The sequence below is a fragment of the Chanos chanos genome, chromosome 12 (assembly GCF_902362185.1).
Source record: "Chanos chanos chromosome 12, fChaCha1.1, whole genome shotgun sequence".
NCBI lineage: Eukaryota > Metazoa > Chordata > Actinopteri > Gonorynchiformes > Chanidae > Chanos > Chanos chanos.
The window spans coordinates 4407570-4426236 of NC_044506.1; the positions used below are offsets into that span (position 1 = coordinate 4407570).

At 46.5% G+C, this 18667-nt stretch overlaps 1 pseudogene; it reads left to right on the forward strand.

The window, feature by feature from the left end:
• The first annotated feature begins 1894 nt into the window (after positions 1–1894).
• Positions 1895–3712, forward strand: LOC115825548 (perforin-1-like; annotated as a pseudogene).
• The last annotated feature ends 14955 nt before the right edge of the window (positions 3713–18667 follow it).

Consider the following 18667-nt stretch of genomic DNA (forward strand, 5'->3'; position numbering starts at 1 on the left):
AGGGCAAACAGTGCGTGGTGAGCGCAGTCCTGAACAAAAAGGCGGTAATAGCCTGTCAGTCCAATTGTCTAACCTGCTTCACATCTTTTGGAACTGGGTAATCCAACACTGCTCATACCTTCTCTGGGTCTGGCAATATGTCTTCCGAGGTGACAAGATGGCCTAAAGCTTAGTTTATACTCGCCATTGTCACACTTGCGCGAGACGGCGCGCGGCAAAAGTGATGTCAAAATGACGTCAAGGCGGTGTGCTTTGGTGTCGTTTTGGCTGGTCGTACACCTCTCAATTTATGTAACCAGGCACATGTGGCGCATAGCAAAATGGACGAGCTGGAGGCAAGAGTCTGTGAGCAGGTCCTTCTTTACAGGCATCTCTACGGTCGAAAAATTTATTTTCGGACGGACCGCAGCAAAAGTGAGCGGGCATGACTTTCACAGTCCATCACTAGCCTACACATTCCTTATAACCTATTGCCGAATTGAATGGCAGACCCCTCGTATTGCAACTGTAGCATACTCAATTACCAAGCCAGTCCAATCTTCTGTTCTTTGTCGGCATTGAAGCGGGATATGTCAAAAAACACAAAATACTGCCGCATTTCTACTCATCAAGCACACTTTAACCAGAAGTAGCGTAAAACACTTGCCCTGTCACAGCAAACTCACAATAAAATGCTGTCACAACACTAGCTGGGTTTCCATCCAACTGTTTAATGCAAATTAACACTTAAACTTCACATCAAATCTTTTAAGACGCATAAGAAATGTATTTGCTGTAAAGAAGTGTTTAGCATAGGGTAAAATGATACCGGTTCATGGAAACAGGTTTTAGTTGCATTAATAAAGAGGAAATGCAGGTATCGGTAAATAAAATAGTGAAATAGTGTAATGCATTAGACTGCAGATCATTAAAGACACTAAAACACAGGAAATAAGAATGCCATTTATTCATCTATGCTCTCTAATACAACACAAATTGCTCCTGTGTCATCATGTTAATAACGTCATGTGTTACGTAACATCACTTTAATAACGTCAGGGCAAGTAACACAATTTCTGTATGTTCTGTATGTTAATATGTTCTGAATGTTAAATAAGTGCAAGAAAGAGAGGGACGCCCCTGCCCTGATGGCAGTTGGTAGCTTGTTCCACCATTGGGGAACCATAAACGAAAACAGTCTGGACTGAGACTACCTTGTGCGTAGGGATGGCAATACCAGACAATGTTCCTTGGAGGAGCACAGCTGGCAAGAGGGCGCATAAGCCTGTGTTAGCCAGTTCAGGTAGATGGTTGTAGACCCAGAAGTCTCTCTGCAAGCAAGCATTAGTGACTTGAATTTGATTCAGACAGCCATGGGTAGCCAATGGAGGTCAATGAGTTACAGTGTGACATGTGTCCTTTTACGCTGATGGAAAACTAGATGCGCCGCCGGGTTCTGGATGATCTGAAGGGGTTTCACTGTACATGACAGGAGGCTCGCTAGAAGCGCATGACAGGAGTTATGTGAAGTCGAAAAACAAACAGTCACAGAAAAATTTTATGGTTAACGAGATATTACCTCAAAGTTATTTTTAGCAGCAAAATAACAGGTCTGGAGAGTGAGCATGCAACACGTACCACCACAGTGCCCCACCACCCTATTGCACCCATATATAAGGAGATGTAACAGTACTTCGGAGCAGGGAAGCAAACATCTTCTATGTGAAAGGTAAGCATCTACCTCACTTATTATGCTAGTCCATTAGTAATGTTCCTAAAATCTTTTGGCAAACTGAAAAAAGAATGTTTTGACTTGAATTCCATTTGAATAAAACTAACACTCGTCACCTGATCAATCTAACCTGTTTTAAATCAGGCCGAAACACTCTTGGTGTTTTTAGTGACCACACAGAAAATGCCGGTGAAGCAGTTTTGCCTCATCTTCTGGTGGGCATGCCACCTTCAGTTTTCCCAAGTCATCTCTGGGGAGCAAGAGCTTGGCACTCCAGAACAGTGCAAAGAAGCAAATTTTGTCCCTGGATACAACTTTGGTGGTGAAGGTTTTGACATTGTGACAATGGAGAGAAAAGGCTCCTACGTCATTGACATGGAAAAATGGGACAAAGGAAACAGCACGTGCATATTAAGGAGCAACAAGTTTATGAACAAAGCAAAGCAGAAATTGCCTGCTGCTGTGGTGGACTGGAGAGCACAGTCTCGCTGCTCCATGAAGGTCTCCAGCAGGGTCTATGAATCCAGCGAGTCACTCGTCAACGATTCCACTTCATCGGTCAGTAATAATTGGAAAGTTGGTCTGGAACTAAAAATGGTGGCTGGGGCATCTTTAGGGGGAACTCACTCCAGAGAGGCAACAAATGCCATGAAGAAATCTAAGGAAGACAAGTACAGTTTTACCAAACATCAGATCAAATGCAACTTTTACAGGTAAAGTTAAAATGAAACTAAAAATGTATTTGGTACGAGGGCTGTGATCCCTTAAACATTCATTTGTTGACCTAGTGTTGAATTTCTTCACAGATACAGAATAACCCGTAAACCCCCTCTGCATGAAGACTTTCTTGAAGCTATTAAAAGCCTTCCAAACGTTTATGATGCTCAGGCCTACCACCAAGTAGTTGACACTTATGGCACTCATTACACTTCCAAGGTTACCCTGGGTGGGAAAATGAAAGCCATTACAGCAATCAAATCCTGCCAGGCTTCTATGAGTGGGTTAACAGACACTGCGGTGAAAGACTGCTTGGACGTTGAGGCCTCCGGAACATATAACCAGGTAACTATGAAGGCAGAATTTCACCACTGTCAAGAACTGAAGAAGAAGATGGGCACTCAACAGAGTTTCAGCAGCATGTTCAACGACCGTGAAACAGAAATCATTGGAGGGAACATCAATGGAGAGGATCTGATGTTTTCTATCAAATCCCATCCCAGTACTCTTAAAGCATGGGTGGAGTCTTTGAAGACCATACCAGACGTGGTCACGTACTCTCTCAAGCCACTTCACTTGCTTTTAGATAAAAAACATCCTGCCAGGAATGGACTGAAGAGAGCAGTGGAGAAATACATCAAGAACAATGCATTACAAAACGTTTGCTCTGAAAAATGTAAGATCGGAAGGCAGTGCAGTGCTAGGGATCGTTGTGCTTGTGTGTGTAACAGAAGTAAAAATATACACTCTAACTGCTGTCCTGCTGGAAAAGGTCTTGCCACACTGAGAGTCTGTGGGCTCCGTGCCAATGGTTTATATGGAGATGTAATAAGTCAAACAGATGGCTCTGTGAAGGTGTCATATGGTTCTACAATTAAGCGTACTAAAGTGATTATGAATAATGACAATCCCCGTTGGCCAGAGACATTTGAGTTTGGGCCCATTCAAATTTCCATGGCAACTAAACTCACATTTGAAGTCTATGATGAAGACACTTATTGGAACAGTGATCGCCTGGGTAAATGTTCTTTCGATCTTAGAAGTGGTAAGGTGACTGATACTTGTATGTTTAAGTATGGCACCTTCTTCTTTTCCTACGTTGTGGAATGTGCTCCCAGTCTAAGAGGTCCAAAATGTGAGGAATATGGTGCCTCATCCATGGAGCCCTCACTGGCCAAGATATTCCACTCCAGAAATGGCATTCTGGCTAAAGATCTGTGGAAGCTGGAGTAAGGGCAGAATTACACCAATGAATTCAGCATTTGGAGTCATAAGGGCAGGTAGGACGGGGGGGTTTGTGTGTAAACAAGAGTAAATGAGAGTTATGATAAGCATGTTTTTGAAGCACAGTTTCAGTCAAAATGTTCAGGGAACATTTGTGTGAATTTGAGAGTAAGGGAAAAAGTCAGCAAATCCATACTTTGCAAATATATTAATCTTATACTTTGCTGTACTGCTTCACTTTGACTTTTCATTTCATTAAAGCATCATCAAAGGCAAAACTGAGTGTGAGGATTTCATTTAAGCCCATATATAATACATACATCCTCTGAAGGAAAAACAACATTATTTAGAATTATGTGCATGACAAAATAACACTGTGCAGTGAAGTATAAAGTGAAAACGGGTTAATACAGTAGGTCAAATCTCTATTAAGGCCTAAAATGCCATGTAGATGGTGGTGATCAGTCGCCTTCACGTCACTATTTGTGACATTTTGTGGTCTCCATTTCTTGGAGGGTTCCAGCAACTGAGGCAGTCTCCCTCATGAAAGGCGAGAAATTATGTACAAAGAAAAGTCCATACACAGGGGGCCAAAATGCAATTCAGGATCTCACCCACCACGCTCAATCCATAACAGACCACAACGGTGTGAAATATACAAAACTATTTGCAAACTTCATTTCAGCTAGACAACACACAAGACACAGTCCTTTCTCATTTCCCTGGCAGTGATACCACTGTGCTATTGCCACAATGTATTTTGTTTATTTAGCACACACTTCATACAGGCAGGTTTAGAGATTAAGATTAAGATTAAGGCTTACAGGAAATACGTTCATTCTGAGCGAAAGAGAACTCACAGTATGTTCCCATCAAGCATAAAACTGCCCTGTGATGAACCAGCAGTCATAACCTCCAAAGAACCTTTACAAACGCCAGCAATGGGCAAAATCTACACTGCATTCACATGGGAATGAGCCCTGTGATCTCCAGGTGGATTGCTCCAGACAGGAGCAGACCCAACAAAAAAACACAGAAAACACTACAACAATTAAGGTGACTGGCCACAACACTGTTTAAAATCATGCCCAAAGTAGGCATTTTGTATTCAAGGTAATTTTGTGCCATTTGTATCTCATATTCAAAGTTTATAAGCTCAGCAGCTGTTGACTTAGGGTAATATTTCAGCCAACAGGCCTTATTGTTTGCGCAGCGACATCAGGGTACCTGTCACACTTGTTATCTTAACATGTTGTCATTGATTCCATTTGAGCAGTGCAAGCCCTCCTGTGGTAAATGGTGGAAGTGTTCAATATTGCTCAATATTATTGATTTATGGAACCAGTCAATTGGAGTTAATTTTATATCAGTGCTTTAATATGCATTTCTCTTCTTTCTAAACCACACCCAACCTTGTAAGAGGAAACATCTTTGAACTGAAAAGATGTAAGAACTTAAAGAAGGCAACTGTTTGGTTGACTCTACTCCTGTGAGAGCACCAGTGGATATCTATGTATAGATTTATGAAGGCTCTAAAAAGGCTATCATGTTTACAGCAGATGCCCTGAAATCACGCCTTCAAGAAGATTGGGCTGAAGATTTCACACAAGGCTCCATCACACAACAAATTAAATGGCGGCATGGCATCTTGGTCTCACCAGACTTACCATATGCAGAATGCCCTCATCCATGAACACCTCATTCCCTGTAGGTGCCCTGTAGTGAGGATATTGCCACTTGAGAAGATCAAAAAGCTATTCATTTGTTTCAAGTAAGAACTACAAGGTTCACAACTTTTAGCACAGTCCTGTAGACCACTCCAATCTTGGGCTATATAAGATGAGATGCCTTGCCTACAGGCCTCAAGAGAAGCTTTAATGTCATACTTAAGAAACATTGAAACACATCTGACTGAAGATTCTCAGAGAGCAGTAGGTAATGTTTTTTAAATGGAAACAAAACTGGGTCTAGTTCTCTTTTCAACAAAATTATTGCTATGTACCCACAGACAGCATGCAAGAGTCTGTGTTTGTGCTATTCACACACAGTCCCAATGTGTTAAGTTAAAAGGACAAACTTAGCATGTACATCCTGTAAGTGCATGATTGTGGTATGCCAAAAAGTATCAAGGGCCCATGCTGAATCACACCTCATTTGGTTAGAAGAAACAACTTGTGAGAAGTTTCTACAATACTATCAAAGAAATCCTTTGTAAAGATGTTTTTATAATGTGCTATAAAGATTGTAGTCATCTATTCAGACGTCTGAATCTGCACAGAGTTACATAGGCGTCAGTGTTTATTTTAATGTTGATGTAAGGCTAGCTCACACAAGCTAATTAAGTTTGTGAGCTGGTGTGAGTGTATGAGTTGAATTTTCTATGAGACCATCTGAGGGCACCGACCTAAACAACAGTGACCAACTTTGACTTGAACAGATCACAGGCATCATCGATGCCTTTAGGAGGCTATTTTATATACAGGCATGTTGTCTCTAGATGGGTTGTCTGAATTTTTTGCATCAAAAACTATGGCATAGCATTCTCCCTATGGTTCTGTCTCTGTGGGAGCAGCACTTAAGCCATACCAGCTTCATATGTGCCAATAGAGCTTATTCTGCATCTATGTCTGGAACGTCTTGTGATACTGTTACGACCATCTCTCAGCATCATTACACTGTCATTTATCCATTCATTTGATTACATTTATACCAAGACCTTGGTATAAACAATTCACAGAAGCGACAAGTCAATCAAGATTGGTCTGGTTTGATCAAGCCTTATTTGAGTTAGTATTACAAACCCCCAGAATAACCATAGATTTAAACCCAACTCTCAGTATGTGTCACTGTGATGCAGACCCTGGTAATGATTGGCTGTTGTCACTAAATTTCCATTATCAGCTTGTGACACTTTAGCTTCATAGGTTGAAGACTGGAGACACCATGGAAGAGGTGGGAGAACAGAGCTGTCTTAAAGGCACAGCACACTATGACTGTTACAGAGTCCCCCAGCCCAAAAGAATAAAGGCTGAACTTAGCCGTGCTGTCCAACCAGCTATACAATAGGAAAGCTAGACACAGTTTGGAGGAGGTGACTAACACAGTTTCACATCGGTTACAGTCACACATGGCAGCTGAGAGCAAAAAACAAAGGAAAAACCAAACACCCTCCACAGGCATAACATAAGCCAGCACAGTACCCCTTTTTATGTAACAAACATTTTCAAAATCCAACAGCATCCTCAGTAATACAAATATCCAACAGGAAACAATCAAACATTCTGGTCCAATGACCAGATCACAGTACATTAAAAGAAAAAAAACACAAAATTGTGTCACCCTGGTGACACATTGTACACAATATACTTTACCTATGGGCAGATTTTTTTTTCTTTGTGCAATAAACAAACCATAATTAACAATCAAAACTCAAATTTCCTACTTTTTCAAAGGGGGGGGGGGCGTTTCAGACCCATTAAGCAACCCTATTTGTTTGACTAATAAGTGTAAAAATGTGAATGACAAACTTTTACTTTAGGTCCATCCTTTGAGTGTGGAGAGGATTTGTCCACCTGTTGTAAGACCAATTATGGGTAACCCATTAACTGAGCCTTAAACTGTACTGGCACCCACTGCTGAGTATCCTGTTAGAGTCAGATTCCCGTCTGGGATACAGCTGTCAGCATCATCGATAGTGTGAGACTGAGTCAAGTCAGGCAGGTCATTGTCACTAGGGTTGGGCCAACGGACGATGCCACTGTCCGTTGTCGATGGCTGGCAGTCATCACGATGTTAAGCCCAGCATTGTGATCCCCACCCCCCACCTACAGTGGGGTGCACCCTGCCACACACACACACACACACACACACACACACACTATTCCAGTGTCTCTGCTATAACATAGAAAAATATAATTATTAATTACTTATTATTTCTTACTTAGGCTATTTCCTGGGATTTCCCCAGGGATCAAGTTGAGCCGTAGAACTGCTGTAAAACTGTTACTTTTCAGTAGGTGAAAAAACCCCTGTGTTTTTAAAATAATTGAACACCATGTCTTCAAAGCTGGTGTTGTGTCTTAATATAATGACGCATGCAAGACATACAACACACGATTCTATACGTGTTATGTATGTCATAGATTAGTACGGCCGCATCTGAGGTGCATAGCATTACGTTATCATCAATTTACAGGTTACAAAGTTTATTGTAGCTATATGTGTCGTTGAACACATTTGGCCAAAATCTCTTATAAAAGATTAAGTGCTACAAACAGGCTATTGAAGACAGTATTGGCTATGACTAGATGGCTAATGCTAGACTATAAACTGCACTAAGACGTGGTTTGCCTGCACTCCTCTCTTATCCCACATGTGATGTTTCGGCCACTTTTTACTACTTTTCATTGGTTGAAAGTATACAATTTATTAAATGTGTTATTCATTATGTTATGTGCTGTGATCATCAAGTTTAGATGTGTGTATTAAATGTGACTTTTTTATAGTTGGCTGGGGATATGAGGGTAAAGGAATGTATTTTACCTTTCAGTCTTACCTATGGTATGAGCTGGGGGCAGGGCAGATGATTGAAAGAGAGCCCCTGGGTGTCTAGAGTTTAGTTCCACCGAGAGATCGGTCATGGTAGGACCTTTGTGTAATGAGTGGTAAACGCTGTATGTATATATGTAAATTTGAGTACTTTCGTTTTGATTTTTCTCTTTGTTTTGCCAAATCTTTTTGCCAACATTTTACACCATGTTTGGATTTTTTGCGTTGTTGGGCTGTTTTGGATAGCACTGTAAATACACATCGTTGCACTAAAGTGCTATTGTGGCGGAGCCAGTTTTTTATGTTTTTTTACCATCACCCAAGAATATCACCCGTCACTCCACAACACCCAGTATACAGAGGGGCCAGCTTTGCTTTGATGAGGCCTGCAATATTTCAGGGTGGGCCATCTCAGAACCCTCCATTCCTTCCTGTGTCAGCTGGCTAATCAAATCAAGAGGTGTGTCCAGCTCATGGCCATACAGCATCATAGAGGGGCTTAAACCTGTACTCTGATGTGGCACTGTTCATAGAGCAAAGCATATCTGGGGGATATACTTATCCTAGGACGTGTGCTTATTCCCTACATAAGAACAGATGACTGTTCTCAGCGTGCGGTTCACGCGTTCCGTTGCATTTGTCTGGGGGTGGTAGGTAGTTGTGAGTCTATGCTCTGTCCCCAGAGCAGACACAACATTCTGAAAGAGTTCTGCAGTAACGGGAGATCCCTGATCCGATATGAGGTAAGTAGGGGGACCATGACACGCAACTACGTCAGTCAGAAACTGTCGCAACCTGGGCTGTAGCCTCCTTAACAGCGCTCACTTCAACCCACTTTGAAAAATAGTCTACGAAGACCAACAGGTAGGCATTTCCATTGCGGGTACGTGGCAGGGGACCAACACAGTCAACTCCCACATATTCCCAAGGCCTTTGTGGATGGATGGGAATCATAAGCCCAGCAGCTTTTCACTGGCTTGGCTTCGTGAGTTGGGAGATTTCACAGCTAATGACACATCTTTTGATGTCTGAGTATATCTGTGGCCAGAAGATTCTGGACTTGATTCGTGCTAAAGTTTTGGTGACCTCTAAGTGTCCAGCAGTGGGGTAGTCATGATAATATTTTAGGAGCATTCCTCGGATAGCAGTGGGGGGCTATAAGCTTCAGCTGCTTCAGGGGGTGCATCCCACAGTGTGCCTTAGGGTCATTAAAGAACAGGAGACCGTCTGGGAGTATATATTATGGACATTCTCCCTCCTCCATACTAGAGGCATTTTCCAAGGTACAGAGCGGTGGGCCAGTCACTGGATCATCTAACTGTAGGTTCCTCATATGGGAGCGATCCGTTAGCATCACTGGGGTGAGAGAACATAAGTCGAGGCCAGAAATGACCGCATAATGAGGTAAGAGGTCGGCTGGTTCACCTTCACCTGGCAGAGGATTACTAGAGAGAGTGTCAGATACCTTGATGTCAATTCCTGGCTTGTGAACGATGCTGAAGTCAAAGTCCTGTAATCTGAGGCAGCATCTAGCCAGCCAGCCTGCTGGGTTTGGACAAGACATTAACCAGCAAAGACTGCTGTGGTCAGGAAACGCCATCACATGGCGACCCTCTATATATGGCTGGAAATACTCCAGTGCGCTGATGGGGGCAGCTGTGGTCTAAAGGGTAGAGAACCGGGCTTGTGACTGGAGGGTTGCTGGTTCGATTCCCAGGCCCAGACTGCCTGTCAGTGAGGCAAAACACAATAGTGAGTGTATAAAAGGGCCATCAGTTGGGAACCTCTGCCTCAGAAGACAGTGCTTAAATGGTTGTCCAAGGGAAGTATAACTCAGATTTACATACACTTACATAATTTCATAAAGTAATCATTTAACATCACCATCTATATTTAGTCAGTTAACCCTCTCAGTATTTTTCATATTAAACACAAGTACTTTCAGTCAGGTTAATCATTTCACACTACCAGTTTCAACATGTTGGATAACCAATGCACCGTGCAAGTTCTGTATTTTTCCAGCAGGCTGGCAGAGCTCCCCCTCCCCCCGATGCACCCCAAAGTCAACAAGTTGCACGTACACCAAAGACCGCACCCATAAACTTCTCGTCCAGGTCAGGATTAGCCAGCTGACCTGTCCATCCAGGCTGCCCTCTGACCTTACGACCAATAGGGTTAAAGATACAGGTCAGCATATATAAGACTAGCATCCCCCCCGATCGTCAGATCAACCCCCACTCCGGCGAGAAGAGTCAGAACCTGGACAGTTTAAGTTAATGCGGTGTGCGTCAGTGACGACTGTAAGTGCAAAACATTGTTGGGCTAAGGGTGCATCTTTCGTAATAAGGGGAAGATTTGTAATTAACTGTATATAGTTGTTATATATGTATGCATGTCTTTATTAGTATTTTCATTAGTAACGGTTGCATGTATGATCGCTGTAATTTCCCTGCCGTCTGCCGTCACTAAGATACGTATTTATATGTATGCTAGTCCTTGCCTGTACGTTATAGCCACATAGCCATATCGATACAATGCATGTGTACCTGTACAGTGACGTGCATGACCTTAGTGTAACCCCTCCGCTGTTGCCATAGTGCCGGTCCACGATCAGAGTCCCATTGGCACGCATGCGCAGTGTAGCGCCCCAATATGGCGGCGCCCTGTGAATTATTTTCTTAGCATAGCCACTTAGCATGCTGACATTAGCTATGTAGCATGCTACAGTTAAGAGTCCAATGTGGTTACCGCACACTAGCGCTACTAGTGGGCTCATGAACGCGGACCGGCAACAAGTTATTACAGTTATCTAGTCATGTAACCAAATATTCCCTGTAAATAGTGTTGTTCATGTGTATGTATATGTATTTATGTTTATGTTTACATCCATCTTTAACTACTTATCCATTATGTTTTATATGTTTATTTCCAGAAACCACACACACACACACACACATACATCCACATACCTATACCTAAACCAGACCATCTCAACCAAACCCCCTTTTTTGTCATTTAAGTGTGCTCATGTCGTGCTGTGCGTTTTAATAAATATCAAAAACCCCAAATTGGATGCTTGGATTGTGTTCTGACCGACACCCCACGGTGACAGCAAGGTCCCTGAAACAGCGCAAAGGCATAGTGACACAGGGAGCAGCACACCTCACACTGCACTCTCAGTCACCCTCCTTTTCATGGTCCTTCGAGCCGGATCAGTGTTGTTGCCGTGGAAATGTCTCAGCATCCAACTCCAGCTCCATCCCCCCCACATCGTCCTCACAGGGTACCCGCCGCCCTGCCCACCTTGAGGGCTATGAAGTACAGTATGCACGCATGCACGCACATGAGCACGAAGAGGAGAGAATTAGGCGCCAAGAGGGACAGGCCGAGATGACCCCCCTCGGACCATCAGTACCTGCAGCCCAGGGGCAGTCCCCAGCAGCGACTGGAGGCCAAGAGGAGCTCATGCAGCAACTGTTGGAGACGATGAAGAAGCAAAGCGCCCTTCTCGAGCGTGTGTTGGAGCGCTCTTCAACATCCACGCCATACAGCTCCCGATCCTCTCGCCATTCCTCAAGACGGTCAACACCACGGGAGGCTAAAGTCCTACCAGTCCAACCAACTGCCAACCCAGCCATTGTGCAGGAGCTAACAACACACCTACAGCGCCTGCAGCTGCCACAGTCAGTCCAGTCTCCACCACCTGTCAGCCGAGATCCCTCCTCTGTGTCTTCCGCACTGTACCACCTACCGCCTAGAGACAATTCATTTGAGCCCAAACAGACAGATGTGGCTGCCTCCGATACATCACTGCCGCAGCTGCCGTTCTCACCACTGCCACATCCTCATCCAACGAAGGAAGAACCCCTGGCAGCACCCCAAACCGAACAGCAGCCAGCAGCAGTACCTGGTCAGCCACATTTACCATATCCACCTATGTACTGGCCGCCTGGACCAGTGATGGGTATGCCCTCATACCTGACACCTTACCCTCAGCCCAGCGCCGCCTACCCCAGCCCGTACTGGCCCACGTTTCAGCCTGAGGTGACGGCGACAGCACCATCAAAGACAACAGTGTCCCCTGTGGTGCGGAGACACTCCTACAGCCGGGTAGTGGGACCCACCTTTCCAGACTTCACCAAGGAGGATGAGACAGAGTACACCATGCTGAGGATGGCATTAAACAACCTGCTCGATCCAGAAGAGACAGAACAGTACAAGTACCACGTCCTCCTGGAGCACCTGAAAGTAGACAAAGCCCGACGCCTGGCGCTGGCCTTCTCTCAAGCACCGGACCCATTCACTCGAGCCGTCAGAGCGCTAGATGAGAGGTACGGTCAACCCCGCCAGCTAGCCTCCCGAGAAATCAAGGCCATCATGGATTTGCCTCCCATTCGACCTGGAGATGGACAGGCATTTGACGATTTCGCCCTCCGCATCCATTCACTTGTGGGACTGTTGCAGACCCTAGGCGGACAGGGGCAGGCGGAGCTGGCCTGTGGTTCTCTTGTGGAGCGCCTACTGGAGAAGCTGCCAACGGACCAGTTCTGCCGATTTAAGAGGCACATCAGTAAGCTCAAACCAGAGACTATGGCCTACACCCTCCTAGACTTCTCCACCTGGCTGCAATTGGAAACAAGGTGCCAACCTAGGAGAGAACAGCCTCCAGCAACACGGAGGGACAGGCCCCTGCTAAAGCCCAAGCATCAGCCTACAACAATTCTGCATGGTGTAGAAAAATCCATTCCTGCCTCGAAGTCCCTGTCAGCAGTTCCCCCACCATCACAACAGAAGGTAAAGTTCCAATCCTATTGCCCTTACTGCGATAACTCTGACCATCATCTAAGTCAGTGCTCTGACTTTAAACAGCTCTCCACTGAGAGAAAGATAGCCTGGATAAAGGACAACAGAAGGTGCTGGCGATGTGCGCGCACCCACCAGGCAGCGCAGTGCACCCTCAAGAAGCCGTGTCGGATCTGTAACGGGAAGCACCTGCAGGTCCTTCACGACATCAACCAGAGACCCAGCGAGAGTACGTGCCTGGTGAACTCGGCAGTGAAGACCCTGTATTTAGATCGTCCCAGTAACTGCAACCATGTGCTCCTTAAAGTCATCAAGGTCATCTTGCGCCATGGAGAAAGGTCACTGGAAACATATGCAGTGCTGGATGACGGGTCTGAGCGCACAATCCTCCTCCAGTCTGCAGCCCAACAGCTGCAGTTACAAGGTGAAGCGGAGGACTTGGCACTGAGGACCGTCCGACAGGATGTGAAGGTACTGCATGGGTCATCTGTATCCTTCACAGTCTCACCAGTGGCGAACCAAAGAAAGACATACAGGATTCGTCACGCCTTCACTGCCAATCACCTCACACTAGCAGAGCACTCACACCCTGCTGCCTCCCTCCAGAAGAGGTACCGTCACCTGCAAGGACTTCCACTAGAGACGCTCAATAAAGTGTCACCACTGTTGCTGATTGGAGCCGACAACACTCACCTCATCACTCCTGTTGAGCCAGTCAGACTGGGCCCACTTGGGGGGGGCCCGCAGCAATCAGGACCAGGCTAGGCTGGACACTGCAAGGGCCCGCAAGAGACTTTCATAATCCAGTCCGTGCAACACAATGTCTGCTGACCTCCATTGTTTCCCCGGCAGCTGAACTTTATCGCCACGTCGAGAAACTATGGCAACTAGACACAGTGCCATACCGGAGTGAGAAATTGGTAACCAGAACCAGGCAAGACCGTAAGGCAGTCGACATACTGGAGGAAAAAACGGTTAGAATTACAGTTGATGGAGTGGACCGGTATGCAACCCCCTTGCTTCGAATGGAAAACTTCCCAATCCTGAGGAGGTAGAAAAATTGGAGAAAGCAGGTTACGTTACCAAGCTGGGTCCTAGGGAGGTTGAGGCAGCAGAGGAGACCTGGTACATTCCCCACCACATGGTTCATCACAACGGGAAGAACCGCATTGTGTTCGACTGCTCATTCAAGTATAAAGGTCAGAACTTCAGAACTTGAACACCCTCCTACTTCCTGGACCACCGCTCGGGCCATCACTGTTAGGGGTGCTACTGAGATTCAGGGAACATGCTGTAGCCATTAGTGGGGACATCAAGGGAATGTTCCACCAGGTCCGCCTCCTACCCCAAGATAAGCCCCTGCTTCGCTTCCTCTGGCGCGACATGGCCAGAGATGTTCCTCCTAGTGTGTATGAATGGCAAGTTGTACCGTTCGGCACAACCTGCAGCCCATGCTGTGCCACCTTCACACTCCAAAGACACGTTCTGGATCATAGCCAACCGAACGAAGATGTGCGGCACTCAGTAGAACGGTGTTTCTACGTAGATAACTGCCTCCAGAGCCTCACATCTGTCGAAGAAGCAAGGCAGTTACTAAATAAGCTGACAACAAACCCGTGCCACCACAAAGCCGGCTGATCACACTGTCACCCGAGTGGGATGAGGCTGCGCGTCTGATTCGAGTTGGAGGAAGACTCAGGCAAACTGAACAAACTGATCTGGCAGCTGTACACCCCATTGTACTAGACCCAAGCCATGTGGTGACGAAGCTTCTCATCAAGGACTATGATGATCAGCTGCACCACTCGGGGCCAGAGAGAACCTTTGCAGAAATCCGACAGAAATACTGGATTCTGCGGGGACGAGAGGCAATCCGGTGACACCAGCATGGCTGCCTGGAATGTCAGAAATGGAGGGCAAAACCTGTTGTTCCAAAGATGGCAGACTTACCCCGAGCACGGCTCCGACTATTCAAACCAGCCTTCTATTCTACAGGAATGGACTGCTTCGGACCCTTTGCAGTAAAACTAGGCCGGAGGACGGAGAAAAGATGGGGCATAATTTTCAAGTGCCTGACTACTAGAAGTGTGCATCTTGATCTCCTCAACAGCATAGATGCAGACTCCTTCTTAATGGCACTGAGAAGATTCATCGCTCGGAGAGGAACCCCATGGGAATTGATATCAGATCAAGGCACCAATTTCAAGGGAGGAGAGAGGGAACTGAAAGAAGCCTTCGCCATGTTGAGCCCCACTTTACAAGTACAGCTGGCTAGACAGAAAATTCAGTTTCATTTCAACCCTCCAAACGCCCCACACTTTGGAGGAACATGGGAGCGGGAAATTCGCTCAGTGAAGGATGCACTCCGAACAACACTAGGAGTGCAAACTGTGTCTGAGGAAGTCCTGAGGACAGTCCTAATTGAGGTGGAAGGCATCCTGAATGCAAAACCCCTGGGATATGTGTCCGCGGACATAGCAGATCCTGATCCTGTCACCCCAAATCTCCTTCTCATGGGGCGGCTTGATTCATCCTTGCCACAAGTGACATACCCAAACGACGAACTACTGGGTAGGCGACGGTGGCGTCATAGCCAGGTACTAGCGGACCATTTCTGGGCCCATTTCACAAAGTGTTATCTGCCAAATTTGCAAGCCCGACAAAAATGGCAGAGGGACAGTCCCAGTCTAAAAGTAGGCACAGTCGTGATGATTGTGGATCCACAGCTCCCCAGAGCTTTGTGGCCTATTGGAAAAATATCAGCTGTTGTCACTGGCAGAGATGGACGTGTTCGGACAGCGAGTGTTCAAGTGAGGGACAAGATTTACTTGCGACCAGTGGCACGGCTAATTGAGCTGCCAGCCATCTCAGATGATACAGCAAACAACCCCTGACGAAACTGTTGCCCTTTAGTAGAGCAAATTTGCAAGCAAATTTGGGGGCGGCTGTATAAAAGGGCCATCAGTTGGGAACCTCTGCCTCAGAAGACAGTGCTTAAATGGTTGTCCAAGGGAAGTATAACTCAGATTTACATACACTTACATAATTTCATAAAGTAATCATTTAACATCACCATCTATATTTAGTCAGTTAACCCTCTCAGTATTTTTCATATTAAACACAAGTACTTTCAGTCAGGTTAATCATTTCACACTACCAGTTTCAACATGTTGGATAACCAATGCACCGTGCAAGTTCTGTATTTTTCCAGCAGGCTGGCAGAGCTTCCCCTTCCCCCGATGCACCCCAAAGTCAACAAGTTGCACGTACACCAAAGACCGCACCCATAAACTTCTCGTCCAGGTCAGGATTAGCCAGCTGACCTGTCCATCCAGGCTGCCCTCTGACCTTACGACCAATAGGGTTAAAGATACAGGTCAGCATATATAAGACTCGCATCCCCCCCGATCGTCAGATCAACCCCCACTCCGGCGAGAAGAGTCAGAACCTGGACAGTTTAAGTTAATGCGGTGTGCGTCAGTGACGACTGTAAGTGCAAAACATTGTTGGGCTAAACATTGTTAGCCACATAGCCGTATCGATACAATGCATGTGTACCTGTACAGTGACGTGCATGACCTTAGTGTAACCCCTCCGCTGTTGCCATAGTGCCGGTCCACGATCAGAGTCCCATTGGCACGCATGCACAGTGTAGCGCCCCAATATGGCGGCGCCCTGTGAATTATTTTCTTAGCATAGCCACTTAGCATGCTGACATTAGCTATGTAGCATGCTACAGTTAAGAGTCCAATGTGGTTACCGCACACTAGCGCTACTAGTGGGCTCATGAACGCGGACCGGCAACAAGTTATTACAGTTATCTAGTCATGTAACCAAATATTCCCTGTAAATAGTGTTGTTCATGTGTATGTATATGTATTTATGTTTATGTTTACATCCATCTTTAACTACTTATCCATTATGTTTTATATGTTTATTTCCAGAAACCACACACACACACACACACATACATCCACATACCTATACCTAAACCAGACCATCTCAACCAAACCCCCTTTTTTGTCATTTAAGTGTGCTCATGTCGTGCTGTGCGTTTTAATAAATATCAAAAACCCCAAATTGGATGCTTGGATTGTGTTCTGACCGACACCCCACGGTGACAGCAAGGTCCCTGAAACAGCGCAAAGGCATAGTGACACAGGGAGCAGCACACCTCACACTGCACTCTCAGTCACCCTCCTTTTCATGGTCCTTCGAGCCGGATCAGTGTTGTTGCCGTGGAAATGTCTCAGCATCCAACTCCAGCTCCATCCCCCCCACATCGTCCTCACAGGGTACCCGCCGCCCTGCCCACCTTGAGGGCTATGAAGTACAGTATGCACGCATGCACGCACATGAGCACGAAGAGGAGAGAATTAGGCGCCAAGAGGGACAGGCCGAGATGACCCCCCTCGGACCATCAGTACCTGCAGCCCAGGGGCAGTCCCCAGCAGCGACTGGAGGCCAAGAGGAGCTCATGCAGCAACTGTTGGAGACGATGAAGAAGCAAAGCGCCCTTCTCGAGCGTGTGTTGGAGCGCTCTTCAACATCCACGCCATACAGCTCCCGATCCTCTCGCCATTCCTCAAGACGGTCAACACCACGGGAGGCTAAAGTCCTACCAGTCCAACCAACTGCCAACCCAGCCATTGTGCAGGAGCTAACAACACACCTACAGCGCCTGCAGCTGCCACAGTCAGTCCAGTCTCCACCACCTGTCAGCCGAGATCCCTCCTCTGTGTCTTCCGCACTGTACCACCTACCGCCTAGAGACAATTCATTTGAGCCCAAACAGACAGATGTGGCTGCCTCCGATACATCACTGCCGCAGCTGCCGTTCTCACCACTGCCACATCCTCATCCAACGAAGGAAGAACCCCTGGCAGCACCCCAAACCGAACAGCAGCCAGCAGCAGTACCTGGTCAGCCACATTTACCATATCCACCTATGTACTGGCCGCCTGGACCAGTGATGGGTATGCCCTCATACCTGACACCTTACCCTCAGCCCAGCGCCGCCTACCCCAGCCCGTACTGGCCCACGTTTCAGCCTGAGGTGACGGCGACAGCACCATCAAAGACAACAGTGTCCCCTGTGGTGCGGAGACACTCCTACAGCCGGGTAGTGGGACCCACCTTTCCAGACTTCACCAAGGAGGATGAGACAGAGTACACCATGCTGAGGATGGCATTAAACAACCTGCTCGATCCAGAAGAGACAGAACAGTACAAGTACCACGTCCTCCTGGAGCACCTGAAAGTAGACAAAGCCCGACGCCTGGCGCTGGCCTTCTCTCAAGCACCGGACCCATTCACTCGAGCCGTCAGAGCGCTAGATGAGAGGTACGGTCAACCCCGCCAGCTAGCCTCCCGAGAAATCAAGGCCATCATGGATTTGCCTCCCATTCGACCTGGAGATGGACAGGCATTTGACGATTTCGCCCTCCGCATCCATTCACTTGTGGGACTGTTGCAGACCCTAGGCGGACAGGGGCAGGCGGAGCTGGCCTGTGGTTCTCTTGTGGAGCGCCTACTGGAGAAGCTGCCAACGGACCAGTTCTGCCGATTTAAGAGGCACATCAGTAAGCTCAAACCAGAGACTATGGCCTACACCCTCCTAGACTTCTCCACCTGGCTGCAATTGGAAACAAGGTGCCAACCTAG